Source organism: Triticum urartu, chromosome 6, assembly GCF_003073215.2.
Source record: "Triticum urartu cultivar G1812 chromosome 6, Tu2.1, whole genome shotgun sequence".
NCBI lineage: Eukaryota > Viridiplantae > Streptophyta > Magnoliopsida > Poales > Poaceae > Triticum > Triticum urartu.
In genome coordinates, this window is record NC_053027.1 from 72,523,758 (window position 1) to 72,548,112 (window position 24,355).

Sequence of the window (24,355 nt, forward strand, 5' to 3'; positions counted from 1 at the left end):
GAGTAGCCAATGAGCAAGACTTCGACAAGTACGGCGACCCGAGGATCGAACATGACGACGATGATGAAGTAGCAGCATACACCACAAGAAGAAGCAGGACCACCCTACCTAAAGGATGTCCGTTCCATAGAAGAACTCCATTTGCGAAAAAGAAGGGCAAGAAGATTGTGAACAGATAGCTAGCTAAGATCGATTGTATTTAAATCGTAGCCTTCATTTCTCGATTGTATTTCATGGGCACTTTTTGAACTATCATGAATATTTTTAAATTTCATGGACACTCGATCTCGATCCCCCTCCATCTCGATCGCTATCCCACCTCGCCAGATCCGGTCCCCCTCGCCGCCGAGCACCCCCTGGTCCACCGGCCGCCGCCGCTGACCCCCCGCACCCTCGATTCCCCTACTCAACCACCGCCGCTGACCCCCCGCACCCCTCTCCTACTCAACCGCCGCCGCCGACCCCCCGCACCCCGCGCACCCTCCCCCGCTCCACCGGCATTACTGTTTGATGATATTTTTTTTAAAAATATTACTGTCTTATAAAAAAATATTACTATTATGATTTAAACAAGTTTGAACATATTTAAACACAAATAAGTATCAAACAGCATTTTAAATGCATAAAAAAAATTTTGTGGAGCCTGGGAATCGAACACAGGACCTCCTGGTGTGAGAACTGGCTGCTGACCAATCGAGCTAGTAGAGGGAACTTGGAGTGGATCAGGTCAGGTGGAAGATAACCTGTTGGCTCGAGCAGAAATCAAAAAAAAAATACTAATGGCGCACCACGGTGAGGTGCGCCATTAGTATGGATGTACTTATGGCGCACCGAGGGGTGGTGCGCCATTAGTATTGTGCCCGATCCCCCCTTCCCTCTCCCCCTTCGCCCGATCCCCCCTTCCCTCTCCCCCTTGCCAGTTCCCTCTCCCTCGTCCCTCCCTCCACCGCGCCGCCGCCGCCGCTGCCCTCTCCCTCTAGCCTCTCTCCCTCCCTCGCCAGATCCACCTCTCGCCCAAACCTAACCCGACGCCGTTCGCCCGCGCCCGCTCCACCGCCGCCGCCCTGCCTTGCCCTCTCCGCCCTCTCCTCGCCCTCGCCCTCTCCCTCCCTCGCCCTCTCCTCGCCTTCCCTCTCCCTCGCCCTCTCCCCGCCTTCCCTCGCCCTCGCCCTCTCCCTCCCTCGCCCTCTCCTCTCCCCAGAGCCCAGAAAGCCTCGCCGCTGTCGCACCGTCCCGGACAACCACCTCTGCACATCGATCGCCGGCCGCGGGGAGACACCAGCACTTCTTCTCACTCGGGACGCCGCTGCACATCAAGGTAATCCTTGATTTGCTCTTCTCTTCCCTTCCCTTCCATTCCCTTCCCTTTGATTTTCTCATGCGCTTTGGCTTCCTTTGCTCACGCAGGTGCACGCGTCAGACGCCACCAACCTTTGATTTGCTGGCCGTGGAACAAGCAGCTCTGCCTGCACATCTGGTTTGGTCTCTTAGACTAGGTATAATCCCATCCCCCTCTCCTCTGCCCTGCTCTTTCTCTGCCTGTGCTGTTTAGGGATGGAATGCATGCCCAACTGTGCGATTGCTTAATTTGTCTAGCCATTATTCTAGCTGATTAGGTTGGTTCTTTAGCTGTCCCCATGTAATTACTCAGCCCGATCAAATTGCCTGGAACTCGTTGGCGAAAACCATTAGTAATTAGATAAGTGAACTTTTGCATCTTATTTTTCACACAAAAACCCTCTTTTGGCACTTGAAAAATGAAAATTTATTTTTTATTACAAAAAGTTAGAACCTCCCATGTGCAATCTTGTTTGGCATGCTAAGCACCATGTTTGTGCCAACTATCGTCACATTATATAAAATTGACATGGATATAGCCATGAACTTGGTCATTTGGCTTGAAAGCCATGAACCTTCATATTTTTTAGGAGAGATGCCTCCCAAACAGACACATCTCCGTCCCATTCACATATCTTGTTCTAGAAAAACTGTTTTGAGAACAATGAAACTAGATGGAAAACTATTTGAGAACCTCAGACAACATTTCAAATACTCCATCCAATTCAAAATAGTGCACAGTAGTTTTGCCCCAAGCCAAACTTTGTAAATATCACCAAGTTTATAGAGAAACATAGCATTGACATTTTCCCTATAATCAACCTGGTCCAAATTTACAAGGTTTGGTTTTTGAACAGAAACTAACATGCAATGTATTCTGAAATGTTAGGAATATAGTATAATGCAAAAGCACTGCCAACCAGCAATCAAACTAAACTGCGACGACCATTGGTGATTTTATCTGCTTGGTGTCCTCGTTGGCGCTAGGACCCTAGCATAGCAGCGTGCATACGTGTCTGTGCTGTGCACGGAACTGACCGATGTCAGGGCGGGTTTCACTACGTTTCAATGGTTCTGGTAGGCCGAGCCACCTGTAATTTTTGTGCATTCCATCCCTAAACACCACCACGCAATCAACTGTTGGAGTATGTCTGTTTCCCAGTGCTGTTTGGAGCAGCAGCAGGATCCTTCTTGTACTCCTAACATAGCAGGTTGCTTTTACTTCATGTTTGACAGTTTGACTACTTCTTGTTGAAGGTTGCTGGTACTTCATGTTTGAGCAGTGAACATGACAGGTTAATTTCAGATATGACACTGTTTGAACATTAATTTGAGTAGATGAACATTTTGTGGTTCTGCTAGGACTTGCTCCAGATTTTTTAACCCTAGGATTTCTTTTCTTTTAGTTCTTTTCTTACAGAAAATTTACTGAAAATTCAGAAACTTGGAGTAACCTGTGGACTGTACTTTTGTGATCTCCTACTCCTGAATTTTCATGTCGCTTGTGCTATTGCCAAGCATGACATGGCCATTTTTTATTCTGTTTTTGATGGAGCTTGGTGTGTGTTGTTTCGTACTACTAAGCAACCTATTTTGAAGTGAGTAATCAGCATGAGCAAAAATAGACGTTAGATCTTAGCGCTAATGAGAGATGAAAATGTCACATATATATGGTCTACTGCTTGCATACAGAGAACAACCTATGAAGCTGTATTTCTGAAATGTGGTGATGATCTTATCTGCAAGAATGAAAATGATGAGCTATGTTTCTAAAATGTGGTGATGATCTTATCTTAGCTGTATTTCTGAACTGGTAGCTAAGTGTATTACTTGTGATGATGCTGCTGCTGCTGCTGTACTACTTGTGATGATGTTGCTGCTGTACTACTTGTGATGCTGCTGCTAGTTGTGATTTTGTCAAGTGATGCTGCTGCTACTTGTGATCTTCTAAAATGACCCCTTTCTCCTGAAACGTTGATTAATTTCCATTTCGGTTGAGAAATGGGGCACTCCTAGGTCAAGAAAATTAGCAAAGGTCATGCCCAATTTTCTTGACCTAGAAGGTGCCCGATTCTCAACCGAAATAAAAATTAATTTGCTTTAGTGGTTGGATTAGTTTAGTATTTTTTTCACACACTCAGACACCCTTGCTTGCCATGTGTGTGAGAGAGATAGTGAGAGGAGACAAGAAGAAGGGGGTTAGGAAGATGTTGCCTGCTCATCAAAGCTAACCATCTCCCCCTTTTCACCCCTTTTCCTTTGTCTTTTGTGGGTTGCAAGGAAGCTACTGTCTTAGCTAGCTTAGCTTGTGCACAAATCCCAGTGTTACAATCTAGAAAATTAGCCTGCAAAGATGAGGTCCCATGCTGGCTGTACCACTGCATCATGCAACAGTGCCTTTAAGATCCAAGGCAATATCACAAACATCATAGGCAATTTGACCAAACTCACAACCTTGTATCTTTGCAGCAACCAACTTTCTAGACACACCCCTCAAGAACTAGGTTACCCTGAGAACGTGGACTTGGACCTTAGCAACAACACACTAACAGGTTCTATCCCAAAACACCTAGGCAATATCACAAACATCTCTCAATTGTTCCTTGACAATAACCAACTTTTTGGTGACATTCCTTGAGAATTAGGTTATTTGGTCAACTTAGAGATCTTGTTCCTTGACAATAACCAACTTTTTAACCAAACTTTGTTCCTATTTAGAGAGAAACATGGCCAACAATGATGAGGCCGGGGGTTCGTGCGTCAAGCCATTCTGGGAGCTGTCCTAGGAGATGGAGGAACAACCTCACTTGTATGAGGACGCCGCCTTCCCCACCGATCCTGAGACCACTGATGGTACTGCCGAGGATGACCCCACTGATGCCACCACTGATGGTGCCGCCGAGGATGCCACCACTGATGATGGCGGCGCACGCACAGATGGCAGCCAACCGAAGAGGCAACGGAAGGACCGGCGCCCGACCGTGCTCCGCGCCCTCAAGGAGGAAGTTACTGAAGTGGACTCGACGGGAATCCAACGGCTCCCGAATGAATAGTCAAGGGGTACTCGCTTCAGCTCGGGTGCATTCTCCGGAGCACCGTCTCGATCAACACCGAGAACCTGAGGCATCCTGACCGAGGGAATTTGCGCAACCTCCTCTTCACGAAGCTGCACGAACGATACAAGTTCCCCGCTGAATTTGAAAACACAAGCCTCAAAGGGAATAAAGTGAACAATGTTGCCCTCACGAAGATGAGCAAGGCCCTGTCTACTTGGAAAAGCAATGTGAAGAGAATGATCGAGAAAGGTGAGAGTTATGAGAAGATCAAGGAGAAAAATCCTTCGATCACCGAAGATGACTACAATGACTTCAAGATCAATTGCTCGAGCACTGCAAACTCCGAATCAAGTAAGTGGGGGAAAGAAATGCGGGAGCTGAACTTAGGGGAACACACACTCGGTCCCGGCGGTTACAGAGTGGCGGAGCCTATATGGGACAAGGACGAGGCGGACCGTGCCGAGCAAGGCCTACCGCCCCTCTTCGATAAATACGGTGACAAGCAGACCAGGAACTTCGTCAGGGCCCGGTACAAGAAGGACCCAAAAACAAAGGAGCTTACCACGGATCCGAAGACCAGGGCGCTTGAGCTTGTTCTGGTAAGGAATACACCCCCGTGTAATTAGCTCCATATGGTTGCATTCTAATTAATGAAGCCAAATTTCTAAATGGTTCACATTCCTTCCGCAGGCGACTGAAAGCAGTAGCGCGGGGTCGACTAAGAGCAACCCTTGGGACACCACTCTAAGTAGGGCGTTGAATGTAATGAAGAACAAGGATAAGCTCAGTAAGCCGACGTCAGCTGGTCGTGTGGCCGGCAAAGGCTTGTCGACAAAATGGTCGTCATACTATAACACTGGTGGGCGAAAGGAGAAAAAGACCAGCTCGGAAAGCCAGGCGCGCGAGGTTCAAGAACTCAGGGCACAGGTGGCGCGGATTCCGGAGATTGTCCAAGAGCAAGTGCAACAACAACTCGGAGTGATGATCACCGCCATTGTGCCTACCTTGATCCAGGGGATTAGTGCGTGGATTGCGGGCGGCCAACAGGGGCCGCCCCCGATTCCTAGCTTCATGGCCAGCAACTCGCAGAACGCGATGGCGGGGCCATTGGTGTCTCCGACGGAGGCGGCATTGGTGTCTCCGACGCCGGCACGGAAGCTTAATGCACCCGGGTGTACGTCGGCCGGCACCTCTGCAGCAAGCGGCCCCTCCGTCAACTTCACGCCCGCCGTTGGCGGTGCCTCGACATTAGCCGAGCTCGACGCCATCATCAGGTAACTAATTAAGCCTCTCTCGGTCGAGGACTTCATCTCCTTGCCTTTGACTGGGCATCCCTGACGCCCTACATGTTTTCGCAGGGCGTCGCCGACGTTCCGTGCACTCTCCTGCACTTCGTGAACAACGAGTTGGTCGATGTCGCCAAGGGCAAAATCGTTCAACCGGGCAACCCCTTGTTCCACGGTACCCAGATGCCACCCAACTTGTTTAGGGTTCAACTGGTTCGGGTGCTGCCAGGCTGCGACGAGTTGTTACCTCCGATTCGACCCGTCGGGGCCGACAATGATGACGTGATGACCCTCAGCGCCTGCCTGAGCTGGCCCCTGCTTTGGCCGAAGAGCCAGATTCGTTTGGGGGCGGGGGACACCACCCCAAAGACAACACCGCCAGTCGTGCCGGCGCCAAGTTGGCCCCATGGCAAGACCGCCGCAACGGTGCCGGACATCCCTATGCCACTGGATCCAAACATGCATATGGCACAGGATCAGAACGACGACGACGATGATACATTTGCCAACGTCGATCAGTACTTTGCCGTTCATGGGTACGGTGGCGACTTCATGGGGCCTCCTTCTCAAGAACCCAACCCAACAAAAGACGTGCGCGATCTAGCTGGTACCGCGGAGAAGCCAAGTTGCAACAGGCGTCGTCTGCAGTTCAGCTCTCAGGAGACGCCTCCAGCTGCCGACTTCACCGAGCCTCAGATAGGCGAGGTGCGAAATATGATCAGCCCCAACACACTCAAGAAGGCGGTCTGTGAGCAGAACTCGGTCCCATTACAGGAGAAGAAGAAGGCACGCAAAAGAAAGACTAACAAGGGTGCGGGCCAGCCGGCACCGAGTACGATCCGTGCTCAGGACGGGCCACCTTCACCTGAGGATATCTCGAGGAGGGTGCATGTGGTGGGTAGGCCGATGCTACCGAGAAATATGCTCGATGCTGCAATCGGTGCTATGCGGAGTCTGCATGACAGTGTTCTTTCTTTGGATAAGCGGCGTCTCGCAGAGAAGGATGTGGCATACCCGGTTTTCGCGGCCAAGGTGCCAGAGGGCAAGGGCTTTGTGGATAACTCCATCGGGGGTACGATCGTCCTGCGGTTTGATGACATCCACGCTATGTTGAACCTTCATCTGCTGCACTACACCTTCGTTCGGCTATTTTCGCCGAGTATGGAGATGCGGATCATTCGCGACAAGACCCCAGACATCGTGATAGTCGACCCCTTCTACATGCGTGCCAAGATCTTGGGCAGCGGTGGGGACAGGCAAGTCGCGACTTCTTACCTCGAAGGCGTCATTCTGGCAAACCAAGATAAGGATAACTTCCTCGTGCCTTACTTTCCCGAGTAAGTCCTCCCCTCAACTGCCCCGTAACATATGAATTCTTAGATTTCGATCGTTTTTCTTTTAACATTCCGTGTTTTCTGTAGTGACACACATTGCACGCTCATCCTCCTAAGCCCCAAATATTCCATGGCCACGTATTTCGACCCGGACCGTCAGTCGAACTTAGACTACACAAATGTCAAGAAGGTTCTTGATGATGTTCTCCCCGGCTACGTCAAATCTGGAGGCACCTTCACCAGGCCTATTCGTAAGTACGACAAGCACGTGTTCTCCCACAATACGATGTTCTGCTGCGTCAAGCAGCCGCCTGGCAGTCAGAAGGGTGCCTACTACGCCATCCATCACATGCGGGCGATCGTACGGGACCATCATCAACTTCTGCTACCGAGTAGACTCAATGATTGGGCCGCGAGTGTGTCGGCAATCCAGGACGCGGACATCAGACAAGAATTCTTTCGCATCTAGTCGGAGTTTGCGGAAATCATCCATCAAGATGTCCTTCGTACCTCGGGGCAGTTCTACCTCAGAAATCAACCGTCCAACAGTGACATCGACACAATCCTACAAATGCAGGCTGACAACGCCCGTTGTTTCATGACTCCCACGATAGACGGCGGCTTCATCCACGCTCCGGTCCCTTGAGTCGAGTCGAAAGCAGTGATGCTGTGTCTAGTTCTGAAACATCGATTGGCTCATGTTGTAATTAAACTTTAATGAACTTGTAGTATGTCTCTTTGGTTTCGAGAGTCGTTCAACTTAGATGTAATCGATGCTATTAATGTCTTGCTTTTCTCTTCCGATCGTTCTGTTGCATACTTATATATTGCTTATGTATTGTCTGTGAATTGGTACTAACATTTCGTTTGGCTACTGCATAGCGATGCCATGGTATGTCGTGTACAAGGGTAAGGTTCCCGGAGTCTACGACGACTGGGAGGAGTGTCGGAGACAGGTTCACCGATTCAGCGGTAACAGTTACAAAGGGTACGCCACTAGGGCCAAGGCCGAATCTAGATACGCCTGCTATCTAGCGGGAGAGGGGAGGGGCGTTGGAGGAACCGAATGAAGACGAGTTTCATCGTGATGACCGCAGCTCTCTTCTATGTGATGGTAGTTTAGATGATCGATATCGACTTGTAATGTGAAGACAAACTCGCGGTCTCGAGACTTGTAATATAATGTTCTATCTTTGTTCGGTCTTTTCAATTCGGAGACTAATATGATGAATTGTATTTGGAGACTAAAATGATGAATTGTATTCAGAGACTAATCTTCTATTGTATTCGATGAATCTGTTGTTGATGTGTGCTGTCTATATTTTGTCCAATTATACATTTTGTAACCTGTGCAAAAAACAGAAAATAAAAAAATAAAAAAACCTAATATTCATACTAATGGCGCATCACATCATAGTGCGCCATTAGTATGCCAAAGGATACTAATGGCGCATCATTAAACAGTGCACCATTAGTATGCCGAAGTTACTAATGGCGCATCCTGTTGTCGTGCGCCATTAGTATGCCAAAGCACCTGGGTATACATGGCCCCCTGGGAGGCATACTAATGGCGCACTATTGTATATACTAATGGCGCATCTGAGGTGCGCCATTAGTATACCAGATACTAATGGCGCACCAGTAGTGCGCCATTAGTAAAATATACTAATGGCGTGCTACTAATGGCGCACCACTAATGCGCCATTAATGGCCAAATTAGGTGCGCCATTAGTAGGCCTTTTCCTAGTAGTGGATGCATTAATTAAATAAGATATATTGTGATATCCCAACAAGTGAACATGTTCCAACAAGGAACAATCATCTCCATGTTCCAACAAGGAACAAACTTCAATCTTCACCTGCAACTAACAACGCTATAAGAGGGGCTGAGCAAAGCGGTAACATAGCCAAACAACGGTTTGCTAGGACAAGGTGGGTTAGAGGCTTGGTTCAACAATATGGGAGACATGATAAGCAAGTGGTAGGTATCGCAACATAGGCATAGCAAAAGAGAGAGCAACTAACAAAGCAAAGATAGTAGTGATTTCGAGGGTATGATCATCTTGTCTGAAATCCCGCAAGGAAGAAGAACGATTCCATGAAGAAGATAAATGGACGTAGACAAACGGGTCCTAACAAACACGACGTTACCGGAACCAACCCGAAGAAGCAACACCGGAAAAGAAGCACACAACAAAGTAAACAACCAACACATAAACATGGCATGATGCACAACCAAGTATGATGCATGTCCGGGTTAAAGAGGCATGGTAAGGCAAAGAGCACAAGCAACCCTACAAATTAAGTGGAGCTCAAAATGCAACAAGTTGTATATTGACGAAACACCGCATTAATTATTTAGTTCTCTCCCGGTTAGGTACTCAACAAATTTAAATGTTGGTTAGCATGGCAAGAGGTGAAGCATAACAAAACTATACTATCTAAACAATTTAAATGGGGTCGGACATAAAAAATAACGAATCCAGTAAATCCCCATATGCATTTATCAATTTGGTGCAACAACAATTTAACATTTTAATTGTTTTTATCATGATGCGGATGACATAAACAAGTTTATGCAATTTCAAGAAAATGTTGACATGAAAAGATATGAGGCATTTGTCATCGTGGCGGAAAGAAAGGGTGCCACAGCGACGATAACGGAAACGGTGCCACGGCAACGTTCCGTTTCCGGAAACTCGATTGATACATCGGTGCAAAGAAAAAGACGGGAGCGTGTCATGCAAAGAACGGTGGGGTGCTCCCAGTTACCGGGTTCCCACATGTCGACGGCATGGCAACGAGGAGGAACAACTAAGGTTCAGAAGCGAAAACAATAACAAACCATGCATCTCATACAACACAAGCATTCGGTCCACGGGCGTCGTCTTGGGGTTATACCTTTGGAGCGTGCAAACGGGACGGATCAAGTTCGTAGAGGGAAGTAGGCGTTCTCGCGACGGCGGTAGTGGAAGTAGTCGTTTACGTTCGTTCGGAGAGGTACTTGCACCTTCTGACTTGATGAATCCGAGGGCTTCGGGGTCGATAGTAGTGATACACGTTTCGTAGACGTTCGAGCCATATCGGTAGCGGTACTTGACGAATCCCGAAACGGAGTTGGCGTCTTCACGCGTAGGGATACTTGGCGTTTCCGGTTCGGTGGTTGTTCGGGCGCCGTATGCCGTGGTACTTGGCGTGCAACCAAAGATGGACTCTGGGTGTCTGTGTTGACCTGGCCACGACAAAGGCAGCAAGGCCAACGGGGCAGCCAGCTCGTCGGGGTCCGATGCAGGGACGGGCAGAACAGGCGGCGATGGTGTTGCCGAGGACGGCGGCTCCGGCGATGGACTTGGCGGCGGGGATGACCGGACGAGATCCCGCTGGATCCAAGGCCAGGGCGGCGGTATGGGGAGGCAGACGAGCTCCAGGACGGCAGCGAGGTCGGGCGTCCAAGGCGGCGGGTTGCTCCGACGGCGTTGAACGGTGATGACAAGAAAGGGTTTCGGGAGGAGCTCCTCTCCCTGGGTCGATGAGGAGAGCGAGGAGGCTCAGGCACAAGGCCTCCTGTTCGGCTGCTTCAGCCACGAGGATGAGGAGGCGGGCACGCGTGATGGAGCTCGGGCGCGCGAGAGGCCCGGCGAGGATGCGGCTTGAGCTGCAGCCATCCATGGCGCGGCGGCAGAGGAGGTCCTGTGCTCTGGCGAGGTGGGACTCCGGCGTGGGGTGGAGGAGGATTGGGGTCGAGCCGCGGCTTCCCCTGACGGCGCGGTCGGGAGGAGGATGAGGGGGATCGAGAGAGATGACGGCGCTGAGGGGAAGCACGAGGGAGAGATCGAGAGGAGGAGGTCGGCTCCCTGGCGGCTAGGGTTAGAGGTAAGGTGCGGCTGGGCCTAGGTGGCCGCGGGAATGGCTGGGCCCGGTTGAGCTAATGGGCCGGCGTGGGAGCAAATGGGCCTTGGAGGCTGCTCATGAAGGAGGCCCAAGTGGCCTGCTGCGCTGGGCTACTCTATCCCCCTCTTAATTTTCCTTTAACAGGAAAACATTAAAGAGAAGTAAAGAAAGAGAGGGTTAGGAAAAGAATTTGGGCACGCGGATAATTTTCCTGGACTCGCAAAATATGCTTGTTCCGAGAAAATAGAAAAGGCCATGATAGGAAGATTTAAATTCAAATCCATTTGAATTTAATTCAAAAGGTTGAACTAGGACAGGTTTTTAGGAGTATCCAAAAATGTTCGGATTTTTGGTGGAGCTCCGGAAAAGCGATGAAAAAAAATAATGGGCAAAGTTTGGAGGTGCAACTTGAAGCATAAGAGGCGTGGAATTAAGTTGCAAGTGTGTTATGGTGATCCCCAAGAATGGAAATATTTACTATAGCTCTCTAAATATCGAGAGGATATGTTTTAAAGAGAATCACCATGTGAATTCCCTCGATTTAAATGGATCAAAGATCCATACCATTTGTTTAGTTGAGTTTTTAAAACGGGTTGCATGATGACATGATGCAATGCACATGATGCAAAGATGAAATGCAGTAGACCAAACAAAACACGACGAAAACCGGAAACCCTGGAAGGCAACTGAAGCTCCGGTCTTGGGGCGTTACAAGCACAAGCTCCTCTGCGACGAGCCAGAAACCCTCGACGAGCTGCTGATCATAGCAGACAAGTACGCCATGGCCGACTCCTCCATGTAGGCGGAAATTCAAATCAGCACGACTGGCAAAGTAGCTCCTTAGGCTCCAAGAACTCCGGCGGCAGACGCCGGCCGGCGACAACAGCAGGGCGACAACAAGCGCAAGGCCCCGCAGCCGACTTCCGGCAGCCGGCAGGTCGCGACCGTTGAAGCCCAGCAGCCAGAAGAGCAGCCTCCGCCCAAGCGACAGAAAGGCGGCAAGCCAAACTAGTTGCCGGCCTTCTCCTATGAGCAGACCTTGGATGGACCTTGCAAGTTCCACAGCGGCGCGAAGCTGTCGAATCACACCACCCGGAAGTGCCACTAGCTCACCAGGATCGCCAAGGGAGACGACCTCCTGCCACCCCCGCCTGCTGGACAGCCGCCTCCGCCTCCGCCCCAGCAGCTGGCAGTCAGGCCAGTTGGCGCAGTACAAGATGAATACCCTGAAGAGCATGGAGCCTATGTGGTGTTCACCAGTGTGGATGATGATCGACGCAGCAGGCGGCTGCAGCGACAAGAGGTGAACGCAGTAGCCTCAGAGACGCCAGAGTTCATGCACTGGTCTGAGAAGCCCATCAGCTGGAGCAGGGCTGACCACCCAGAAGTGATGCCGAGTCCGGGCTCCTACGCCTTGGTCCTGGACGCCACCTTTGCCACGGACAAACGGGCCACGCATTTCTCGCGAGTTCTGATAGACGGGGGCAGCATCATCAATATCCTATACAAGGACACCATGGAGAAGTTAGGAATCAAGCAAAGACAGCTTTAGAACAGCCGGACTGTGTTCCACGGCATTGTTCCTGGGCTTTCCTGCTCACCAATCGGCAAGATCCTGATTGACGTCCTCTTTGGGGACAAAGATCACTTCCGAAGAGAGTCTGTTTGGTTTGAGGTGGTGGACCTTGAGAGTCCATACCATGCGCTACTTGGCCGACCCGCCTTGGCCAAGTTCATGGCGGTCCCCCACTACGCCTACCTCAAGATGAAGATGCCCAGTTCCAGGGGAATTTTGACTATGGCCGGCGACTACTGGAAGTCATCCGCTTGCGCGGCCGAGAGCAGTCGGCTGGCCGAGTCCCTGGTGATCGCAGCCGAGAAGCGACTCCTTGAACGAGTTGTGGCGATGGTCGGCAAGCAGCCGGAGATATCGCCCGACCCGAAGGAGTCGGAAGCCGAAGGTTCCTTCAAGCCGGCCAAAGAGACAAAGAAGATACCCTTGGATCCGGAGCACCCAGAGAGGTACGCCGTCGTAGGTGCAAACCTCGATAGCAAATAGGAAGGCGAGCTCGTCGATTTCCTCCATGAGAATCGGGACATCTTCGCATGGTCTCCCAAAGACATGCCAGGTGTACCGACGGATTTCGCCGAGCACAAGTTACATGTCCGATCTGATGCAAAGCCGGTCAGGCAGCCCCTGCGCCGCTTATCAGAAGAAAAGAGAAGAGTTGTCGGAGAAGAGATAGCCCGACTCCTAGCAGCCGGCTTCATTATGGAAGTTTTCTTCCCGGAGTGGCTGGCAAATCCGGTCCTGGTGCTAAAGAAGAACAAGCAATGGCGAATGTGTATTGACTACACGAGCCTCAACAAGGCCTGCCCCAAGGACCCATTTGCTCTACCAAGAATTGACCAGGTGATAGACTCCACAGCCGGATGCGAGTTGTTGAGTTTCTTGGATGCATACTCAGGATATCACCAGATCAAGCTGAACCCGGCCGACAGATTGAAGACCGCCTTCATCACGCTGTTTGGAGCATTCTGCTATCTCACCATGACGTTCGTCTTAAGGAATGCCGGCGCCACCTTTTAGCGTTGCATGCAGAAGTGCCTCCTCAAACAGCTCGGCAGGAACGCCCACGTCTACATAGATGACGTGGTGGTGAAGACGGAAAAGCGTGGAACACTGTTGGAAGACCTCAAGGAGACCTTTGAGAACCTACGCCGGTTCCAGATCAAGCTCAACCCCGAGAAGTGTGTCTTCGGAGTACCAGCCGTCCAGTTGCTAGGTTTCCTGGTCTCTGAATGTGGCATAGAATGCAACCCAGTAAAAATCAAGTCCATCGACAGAATGGAGGTACCCAGCCGACTGCTGGATGTGTAGAAGTTCACCGGCTGCTTAGCATCCATCAGCCGATTCATCAGTCGGCTGGGCGAGAAAGCTCTCCCCTTATACCAACTCATGAAGAAGACCACTTTTTTTGAGTGGAACCATAAGGCGGACGAAGCTTTTCACCAGTTGAAGAAGATGCTGACTACTCCACCCATCCTGGCGGCTCCGACTCCTAAGGAACCTATGCTCCTGTACATCCCTGCCACCAGCCGGGTAGTCAGCACAGTCATGGTAGTGGAGCGCAAGGAGGAAGGCAAGGCGCTGCCTGTCCTGAGACCAGTATATTACCTGAGTGAGGTACTGTCGACCTCCAAGCAGAACTACCTCCACTACCAGAAGATGTGCTATGGCGTACACTTTGCTGCCAAGAAATTGAAGCCTTATTTTCAAGAGCATCCAATCACGGTGGTCTGCACGGCTCCACTTGCCGAGATCATCGGTAGCCGAGATGCTTCTGGTCGAGTGGCCAAGTGGGCCATAGAGCTGGCTCCTTACACCATCTACTACCATCCCCGCACCGCTATCAAATCACAAGCACTGGCCGACTTCCTCGTCGACTGGGCCGAGACCCAGTACCTGCCTCGAGCGCCTGACTCCACCCATTGGCGGATGCACTTCGACGGCTCCAAGATGCGCACCGGCTTGGGAGCCGGCGTCGTCCTCACCTCTCCTAAAGGCGACAAGCTCAAATATGCACTACAAATCTATTTTGCCGCCTCCAACAATGTTGCCGAGTATGAGGCGCTCATTCACGGGCTCCGGCTTGCCAAAGAACTTGGCATCCGCCGGATCTTGTGTTATGGCGACTCGGACTTAGTGGTCCAGCAGTCATCTGGCTACTGGGACGCGAAAGACGCAAACATGGAGAGCTACCATTTCCTCGTGCAGCAACTCAGCGGGTATTTTGAAGGGTGAGAGTTCCTCCATGTGCCAAGAAACGACAACGACCAAGCAGACGCCTTGGCACGAATCGGCTCTACCCGCCAAGCAATACCATCTGGCGTCGCCCTTCAACGCCTCCTCAAGTCGTCTGTCAAGTCTTCACCAGAATCAGACTCCATTTTTGTGCCGGCTCCTCCCGAAGACGGTGGATCCGACTCCAGAGCTCCGGCAGACGGAACGGGGACTTTGGTGGATGACTCCAAAGCCGCCACAGTCGAGCCCGGCCCGGGGACTGCGGTGGCGGACGCGAAGATTCCAGAACTCGGCCCAAGGACCACGCCAATCGGCCTGGGGACTTCATCAACCCAGCAAGCGGCTGTTGACTCCAACCCGCCGCCTCCCAGCCCAGCTACCCTCGTCCAAGTCGCAGTTCTAGTAGTCGAAGAAATAGCAGCACCCTCATGGGCCAAGCCCATCCTCAAATTCCTGGTGAACAAAGAGCTACCAACTGATGAGACCTCAGCTCAACAAGTACAACGCCTGGCGGCGGCCTATACCATAATCAATAGAGAGCTGGTCAGGCGCAACGTCACTGGTGTCTACCAGCGCTGAGCTAGAGCAAGGCCAGGCGATTCTCAAAGACATCCATCAAGGCGAATGCGGCCACCATGCGGCTTCAAGAGCACTCGTCGCCAAAGCCTTTCGGCACGGTTTCTTCTGGGCGACTGCCTTGGAAGAGGCCAAGGAGTTGTTCCAAAAATGCAAAGGGTGCCAGAAGTTCAGCTCCAAGCCGCACCAGCCGGTTTCTGCGCTCAAGACCATCCCCATTGCCTGGCCTTTCGCAGTTTGGGGTCTAGACATGGTGGGACCATTCAAGACAGCACGAGGTGGTTTAACTCACCTACTTGTCGCAGTAGACAAGTTCACCAAGTGGGTGGAAGTGAAGCCAATTAAGAAACTGAACGGTCCGACTGCCGTGACCTTCATCACCGATATCACAATTCGGTACGGCATACCGCATAGCATCATCACCGACAACGACACAAATTTTGCCAAAGGCGCCTTGGCCCGTTTCTGGGCAACACAGGGCGTCCGACTGGACCTAGCGTCCGTCGCCCATCCGCAGTCAAACGGACAAGTGGAGCGAGCAAACAGCCTCATCCTGTCTGGCATCAAGCCTCGATTGATTGAGCCTCTGGAGCGCTCGGCTGGCTGCTGGCTCGATGAGCTGCCAGCCGTCCTCTGGAGTCCGCGCATGACTCCAAACAAGTCAACCGGCTTCACGCCCTTCTTCCTCGTCTACGGTGCCGAAGCCGTCATCCCAACGGACATAGAGTTTGACTCCCCACGAGTCACCATGTACACCGAGGAGGAAGCAGAAGAAGCACGACAAGACGACGTCGATCTGCTGGAAGAGGGCCGGCTGTTGGCACTCAGCCGGTCCAGCATCTACCAGCAGAGCCTGCGCCGATACCACAACAGGAAGCCCCGAGCACGCAAGAGGGACGACTCCGGCAAGGAGACAGAGCGGCCATGGAATGCAAATCTCCTCCGAAGATTTTACAGTTGATGCAGTATGTACCACACTACCTTTTGTATTAAAGTACCAAGACTTCGGGCCCCCCGAGACGAGCTCGGGGACTGCCCTCTTTCGTCTGTATGATAAAAATTATGCCTACAAGTATGTTACTCTTTGTCATGCCGCTTGGCACCGGGCTCGACAAGTCGGCCCGGGGACTTGCCGCCTTGCACTATGAAATGCTTCCTGCAGCCGGACAAGTAGTGTGTAACACCTAAACCGTCTTCTGACAGAAGCCGCAGCTCGCAGAGCGACTGTACGGTGGGCAGATGTAAGGTAGAATGGGTGTTCGCATGAAAAATGGCTAAGGACTCAAAGCGTAAAACATAGCTCAAGACGGTTTCCAGCCTTTCTCGCAAACCGACTCTCGGACAGTCGGATTGTCGTCTTCTATCCAACTTGCTCAAGCAATCTTGAAATTGGCTAAGTACTTGCTTTCCCAAAGTAGCCTAGCACTTGATCCAGCAACAGTCTGCAGAGCGGCTGTCCGATTGGCAAGGCAGGCAACTAAGAGAAAGCGGCAAAGGAAAAAAGCCAAAAGAACAATGGGCAAGAAAAGATATATATATATATATATATATTTACATAACATAGGCCTTTGGCCGAATTGTCGAGTAGAGGTTCAAAATACACCCCGCGGGTGGAATTGTGCGAATTAACAAGTTCTTTAAAGACTATTGAAGCAGATAAAATGAAAGATACAGCGGCAGCTTAGGAGGCAGCAGACGGATTCGGAGGGTCGGAGGAGGCGCCAACGTCAGGCGTCGGGGCAGCCGGCTGGCTAGTCTCGGCTTGATCACCTCCGGTGGCAGTCGACTCGTTCGCACGCGGCTCGTTGCTGGAGGCGCGTCGGGCTGAGGCTGGCCGTCTGCTCCATCTTCTGGTGCCTCCGCCTCGCCTCCATCCTTCGCTTCGTCCTCCTCCTCGACGCTGGAGCCAATCACCTCCGCCGAGTCTTCGCCGTAGTCTGGGTTCATCCCAAACCACTCCGGCGGTACCTCCTCACCGTCTTTAGACCGCTCGGGGACGAAGATACTGGTGTCGGTGTACTCGGCGATCGCCGCAGCACGTTTGACGAGGGCGTCTTCCGCAGCCGCCAGCTCCGGCTGGGCCTCCGACCGAAGCGTGGCCAACCGGTCTAGATCCAGCCCCGGGTACAACGCCTTAACGAACTCCAAGGCCCGGCGCGCTCCAGCCCGGGCCGAAGAGCCCTTCCAGGCCTCAAGACGACCAACCGTGACCTCCAGCCAGTTGGCCATCAGGCTGGGGGTGCACGGAGCCTGCACATCCGGCCAAAGGGCGGTAATCGCTTGGGCACCGACGCGCTGGAGCCGGCGCAGCATCCGGTGATCCGGCCGGAGGCGAGCCTCGATGCTTAGGATGTGCTCATCAAGAGTTTGGGGGGCATCGGCGCCGATCTCCGCGCCCTCCGCCCTCCGACCTTCACGGTCAGCCTCGGTGGCTTGGATGGTGGCCTACGACTGCCCAGGGAAGAAGTCTGCACAGACACGAAGAAACGAAGAAGCAAGTCAAAAACCAGGAGTCGGCACGATCTAAGTCGGCAGGTCGAAGAAAGAAAATAAAGAGGCTCACCATCAACGATGTCTTCAATCTCATGGAAGCCGGAGGACAACAGCGCCTCCTTGTCAGACCAGGAGGAGCGCTCGCTCGCGAACTCGGCCAAGAGGGCGGCTTCCGTCTCCTCCGCCTCCCTCTGCGACTTCACAAGCAGCTCCTTCTGCTCTGCCAACTGAGTGGCCAACACATCGCGCTCTGTGGCGAGCTTGCTGCACTCCTCCCCTTTGGCGCGCAGGGCGGAGTTGGCTTCGCTCAGCTGCTGTTGAAGAGCAGCGTTGGCTCCTGAAGGAAAGGAAGAAAGACAACAGTCGTCAATAAAGTAGGTCGCCGGGGAGATCCGGCCCGGCTGCTCAGCAGCCAGCCCAAATCTCGGGGACTACAACCCGCGGGTGCGCTAGCGCGCCCCCGCAGAAAAAAAGGGGGACTTACTCCTGCTCTCCGCCACCTTGGCGGTCTTCTTGCCCAGCTCTTCAACATTACGGTTGAAGGCAGTGACGCGGAGGTTGTGGTAATCCCGCGACAAGCATTTCAGACAAAGTTAGTATCCAGAAGTTCATCAATTGGAGTTTCGGGCCGCCTGCTCAGTAGCCGACACGAAACTCGGGGACTACACCCAGTGGGTGCGCTGGCGCGCCCCCACAGAGAGGAGCAAGAAAACAAAGACCAAAGAAAAAAAAACATACCCGAACGGCTACCCGCGACGCTAGGAACGCCTTGGTGCAACTCTGGAGAGCGTCACCCTCAGCATGAAGCTTTGCCTGGATGTCCAGGAGCTCCTGGTTCAGAGGCCCTGTGCCGCCTCCTCGCACCCACCCAACAGGTGCGGCGCTCGTCGCTTCGGCGTCTGGGGCCGCCGAGCTAGCGGTGCCGGCTTCCAGGGGGCGGGGTGCCGAAGTCGCCTTCTCCAGACGACGGCGCGCTGGCGAGCCGACTTGGAGGAGTAGCCTCGCCATGACCTCGTCTTCGGTTGGCGGCACCGGAGGGTCTGCTGGCTGCTCACCTTGCGCGCCTTCAGACGGCGGCGGAGGCGGCGGCGGGACGTGCGCGTCCGGAGTAGAGGGGTCGCTGCCTTCCCTCTCCTCGACGAGGTTCTCCCCACCGGCTTCTCCAGTTGGCCCCGTGAACTCCGGAGGCGGCGGCGCAGAGTTCAGCAGGGAGACAAGCAAGGCCGACTGGCGGCGTGCGGCTTCCTCAGCCTACTGCTTCACTGCGGCGGCCGTTTCGGCCTCCGCTAGTTTTTTCTTAGCGGAGGCCTCCGCCCTGTCGGCCTCTGCCTTCTCCAGGCGGAGGGCCTCTTCTTCGTTGCGCCTCTCCTGCGCTTTCCGCTCCGTCGCCTCCCGGAGGTCAGCAGCGGGGTCAATCCGCCGAGTGGTGGCGGACGTCTCCGCTGACCCCATGACAGAGGCGGCGGTGACCCGCTCAAGAGAGAGGGGAGCCCTGAAGAAAGAGGGGCAAGCATAGACTCAGACAAATCACGAAGAAAGAATAAACTTTATAGACAAAATACTTACGCGGAGACCAACGGCGGCTTCTTCACTTCCTTACGGAAGCGGATGGCCTTCGCGGCTGCCTCGTCCCGTCGGGTCGCCGCAGCCGAGCCCTTGGGCTTCTTCGGCCGACTGCCGAACAAGGTCGGCACGGTCCTGCACTTCTTCCCGCCGCCTGGAGCGCCCGGCGCGGCGGAAGAGCCCGCGCCAGGCTGGCTGGCTCCTGGCCGATGGCGAGGGGCGACTTCTCCCTCGGCGCTATCTTCAGGCCAGTCGGCGAAGGTAGCCGAAGGCCTGAAGTCGCCTGCTGTCCCTCCTCCTCCATCGGCGTCGTCTTCCAGAGCCGCCGCCCCCAGATCAGGGTTGTCGACGTCGCTCTCTGCCCGGTCGGTGACGAACTCACGGGCCGGCCCCGAGGTGCCGACTGGTGGGTGAAGAAGGGGATTCTAACCAAAGCTGACTGGTCAAAACAAAACTCGGCAAGAAGAAGACAATCTAAAGAAAGAAAAGAAAGGCGACTCACCACGGGCGGGGGGTTGGCGTGGGAGTACGGCTCCTTGCCGAATCGCCAGTCCTCCAGGAGCCTGCTGTCCGAGAGGTAGTTCACCATGAAGGCCACCTCTTCGTGAGGCATGTCGTTGGTGCACATCCGACTCGGGTCGCGGTGCCCGTTCATCTGGCATATCATGTGAGGGCGGCCTTGGAGTGGGAGAACTCGGCGCGAGACAAAGGCGGCCAGCAGGTCCCGACCAGTCAGACCCTCCGACTGTGTTAGCACTCGGAGTCGCGTGATGGCGCCGGTTCCCACAGGCGTCAGTGACCTGGCCCGGTACGACCAGTTGGGAAGTCTCCCAGCCGGCGGGCCGGCTTCGAAAGCCGGCAGATTGACCCAGTCGCCCCTCGTGGCGACGTTCCTGACGTAGAAGTAGGATCTCTGCCACATCTTCACCGACTTTATCAGCGAGATGGAGGGTAAGGGGTTGTCGGCTCCTGACCTTCGCACGGCGATGAAGGCGCCGCATTGAGCCGGCACGCCTACGGCCTGGGTGCCGAGCTTGGAGAAGAAGAACTCCTCCCAGAGCTCGAGGGTGGGGAGGACTCCGAGGAAGCCCTCGCACAAGGCCACGATGGCGGACAGCAGCACTACTGTGTTGGGGGTGAGGTGGTGCGGCTGGAGGCCGTAGAACTCCAAGAAAGACCGGAAAAAGCTGCTCGCCGGCAGCCCCAGCCCGCGCAGGCAGTGCGAGCGGAAGATGACCCGCTCGCCCTCCTGCGGGGCGGGGGAAATCTCCCCCTCTGGCGCAAGACGCACCTGCACGCGATCCTCGCCGGGAAGCCGACGGGTCCGGCAGAGGAACTCGATGTGGTCTTCATGAACCTCAGAACCGTCCCAGGTGCCGGAGCGCACTAGGGAAGGCGCAGCAGCAGAGGAAGAACTCATCGCGAGCTATCGCCGCGGCGTTCGCCAGAGCTTGGGCATGCGGCGGAGTGAAGAAGAGAAGAGGAAGGAGGAGTGCGAGGAGCGGCAAGGAGGAAGAGAGCGAGGAGTAGTGGGAAGGAGGGGCGCGCGTGCCCCCCCTCTTCCCCCTACTTATAGCCCTGTGGGCTGCGAAGCCGAGGGGCGGACGTGGGGATTTACTGCGCCCACAACCCCACGACCCCCATGATCCACGTAGTTACTGCGAACAGTAACTCCACGAGAATCCCAACCGTCCACCGGGGCCGCAGCGGATCCGCTCGGGCGCCGAGGCGCGGTAGTGGCGGGCCCCGCCCGTGGGCCTGTCCCGTCGCACGCGTGGGCTGGCAGGACGGCCTAGCCACGTGCCCTCACGTGACAGGCCAAGAACGGGCGGCGGCCAGGAGGCTTAGCTAGCACACCACTTAAAATCCCGCTGCGACGTTCGAAATACCGAGCAAGTCGAAATTGAGTGAAGTCCAAGTTGAGCAAGTCCGACTCCTTCTAGATGGCCCGGCAGAAGTCGATCAAGACCATGTGTTGAGCACCCGGAAAGAGAAACTGCTGAGGCTTCTCGGTCGATCGTCCATGGCGCCTCACCATCTTCGGGGACTACTGTCGGAGTAATGGGCCACGGGTAGGCCAAACCGAGTCCCATGACCCTTCAAGACATCGGGGCAGGCTGCGCCCCTCAAGACCCCAGGGCGAAGAGCCGTCTCCTGAGGAGTCGACGGCAGGGCGGCCGACTGCCCGCTCACGGCCGAGTTCCAGGGACGACTTCTAGAGAATCCGGCTTTGGGGAGTCGGCTGGCGACTCCAGCAAACCCATGACCTCATCAAAGGGGACGGGGCAGAGGCGTGGCTACAGTGAAGCCCACTCCCACCCCTTACCAAGGGCAGGCATGGCCATAGCACGCCGTACCCGGGAAGATCTCTGTGCGGCGTGGCACTGTTGCCCGGCCGGCCCTGACATCAGCACCACAGTACCAAGTCCTGCGCCCACGACGGCTTATCTGTACGGCCTGGAGGCAGCGGGGCCCACCAGTTAGCGAGACCTCGGGAGACGGCAAGAGAACCGCCAGTCGGACCCGTCGAGAGTTGGCCTAGGGGAGTCGGCCGAGCCCTCCCCCGGGGCCCACGCGCCATTAATCAAGATGAGATGGGGAGTGGCCACAGTGATCGCCCGCCAGGCGACGGGGCTGTTGCCACGACCCCATGACCAAGCCTGCATCATCAGAAGCACCGCTACAGTAATCAGCGGCTGGCAAGACCCGCCCGCGGCGGACGCGGCCTGTCGGCTCCGTACCAGACCAGTCGGCGGGGCCCACCAGTCGGCGGGCCCCAGCAGTCGGCGGAGAAGTCAGAGGTCGGAGGCACTGACGGTTGGGCCCGCGCCCAGTCGAATTACCATTGTACCCCTGGGGGGTAGGCCTATATAAACCCCCCAGGGCACCCATGCAAGGGGTTGGATCCCAGTAGTTCTAGACCATACCAGATAGAAGGAGAGAGCTAGCCTTGCCCTCTTCTACCACCAGAAACAGCTCAAGGAGCCACCGTGTAAACACTTGGCCATAGTGATCATGCGGAGACCTCGCAGAGCAGCAGTAGGGGTATTATCTCCCCGGAGAGCCCCGAAGCTGGGTAAGATTCGCCGGCGTGCATGTCTTCGCCTCATCCAGTTTCCAGGCACCGGCGACGTTCTACTCGCCCCCACCATGATAAGCCATCCGTTGGCATATGTCGCACCAAACCCCCGACAGATGTTGTTCTTTTACTTTGGACTTCGGTCAGGGTTTGTGGCTGGCCTCTAGGTTGTGTTTTGTGCTCTGCTCTTCAATAAAGCATGGAGGGTTGCTTATTTCCCCTTCTTTGACAAGGTGGATGACAAATCCTATGTGTTTATTGTTGTCACTTGCGGCAGGTTAGTCATGAAAAGATAGAGTGTCAGTCTATCATATGGGTAGTACAAATAAATGAAAATGAATAGCTTGTATTTAGAAACTTGTGCTAATGTATGCCTTTTTATTTTCGGTAAACTTGTAATAATGAATGTCGTTAGTGGTTTGTACTTGTGAGCTATGATGAACCCTGGTGATTTTGGAGCATAGAGGCAGCTAATACTAAAAAAAGGCATCAGACATGCCGGAAAAAATGCATAGTGAAGCTGCTTCTTACACACAACCAATACAAGTGACCCTAGACAAAGAGAGACTCATTTTAGAAACCCTAAAAGATTTTCTTCCCCGTTGCATTAGCTTAAACTTTGAAAATGCCATTCCAGTATTCGGGCCATTTAAAAAAATCAGGAGATATATGAATTACATATTTTTTCCTTTGAAAAAAATATTATTCTCCAAGATAAAGGCTACCACACGTAAATCAAGCCACTAAAAACATGTAATGCTTAGTGAAGGAGGACTGAAGAGCACAAAACATGGCACGGTGCTATCTAGCATATTGAGAACCGAGCCCCATGCCGCTCCCACGAGCGGCCCAGGCGCAACCCTAGCTCCCCGCCACCGCCGCCCCCACCTCGCCTCTTCCCTCCCTCGCCACAGCTAGGGGATGCCGACGGGCAAAGCCATGCGGAGGCGGCGGGACTCTTCCCTCCCCATGAGGCGTCCAGGCGGTGCGGGACGGTTGGCCTTGTGGAGGCGTGCAGCTCGGCGGGGAGCATCGGGCCGACGGTGGCTTGGGGTAGCACCGAGGGGTGCGCCGGTACTCTGCTGCACCGGGCTGGGCGAGGTGGCCACGGCACGCGGATCAGGCGCGGCTGTGGGTTAGAAGGGGTCGCTGTGTCGGGCGGCGGTGTAGCCATGCGGGGAGGTGCAGTGTGGGCGCACTGGGCGGGACATGGGCGCTGTGGGTCTCTGGGCTGAGTGGTGCTGCAGTCGAGTGTTGTTGCAGATTGCTTGGGGTGCTCGGAGGTGGCTCGTCACGAGGTGCTTGCTTCGGTCGCCAGCGGGTGCGTGGGCCAAGGGACAATGGTGGTCCATGGCCTCGGGTAGCGCTCCTCCGTGCCTTGATGACATGGTGCTCGGTACGGCGTGGTGGCTCATGCCATGTCCGGTGTTTCTGCTTCAGTCGAGCATCGATGAGTTTGCTGACCTGCATGCGGGGAGGGCCGGCTGTGGCCGTTGCGAGGTGCGGGTGGTCGTGTTGGTTGCGATGTGCTTGTTCGGTGGTGGTGGTAGGGGTGGTGCAGTGGGCCCTTGTGCTGGAGGTTAACCGTCGGTGGGCTTCCCGTGCGGTTGGCTGTGGCGGTCCCAACGCCTCTTCGTCGATGGGAAGCTTCGATGGTGGTGGCGGTTGGTGGGCTTGCCGACGTTGCTGCGAGATGATGTGCGACAAAGGTGGTGTGAGAGCTTGGGTGAAGACCCTGTCTCGGCCTTATGTCATCACCAACGATGACCGTGGATGTGGCCATAGTTGACCTCCCTAGGGGCATCAATGATCTGCTACCACACCCCTCCCACATGAATCTAGCCATTGCAGCCTCTCCAGGGGAAACTCAGCTTGATCTTGTGAACGGACAATGGCGACGCTTTAGTGGTGTGTCGTTTCCCTCTAGGAGTTTC

The 24,355-nt window shown here is 54.1% G+C and overlaps 1 pseudogene; it reads left to right on the forward strand.

Moving 5' to 3' along the window:
* The window catches only part of LOC125516573, a 34,973-nt pseudogene extending 12,256 nt beyond the window's left edge, over positions 1-22,717 (forward strand).
* Positions 22,718-24,355: the final 1,638 nt, after the last annotated feature.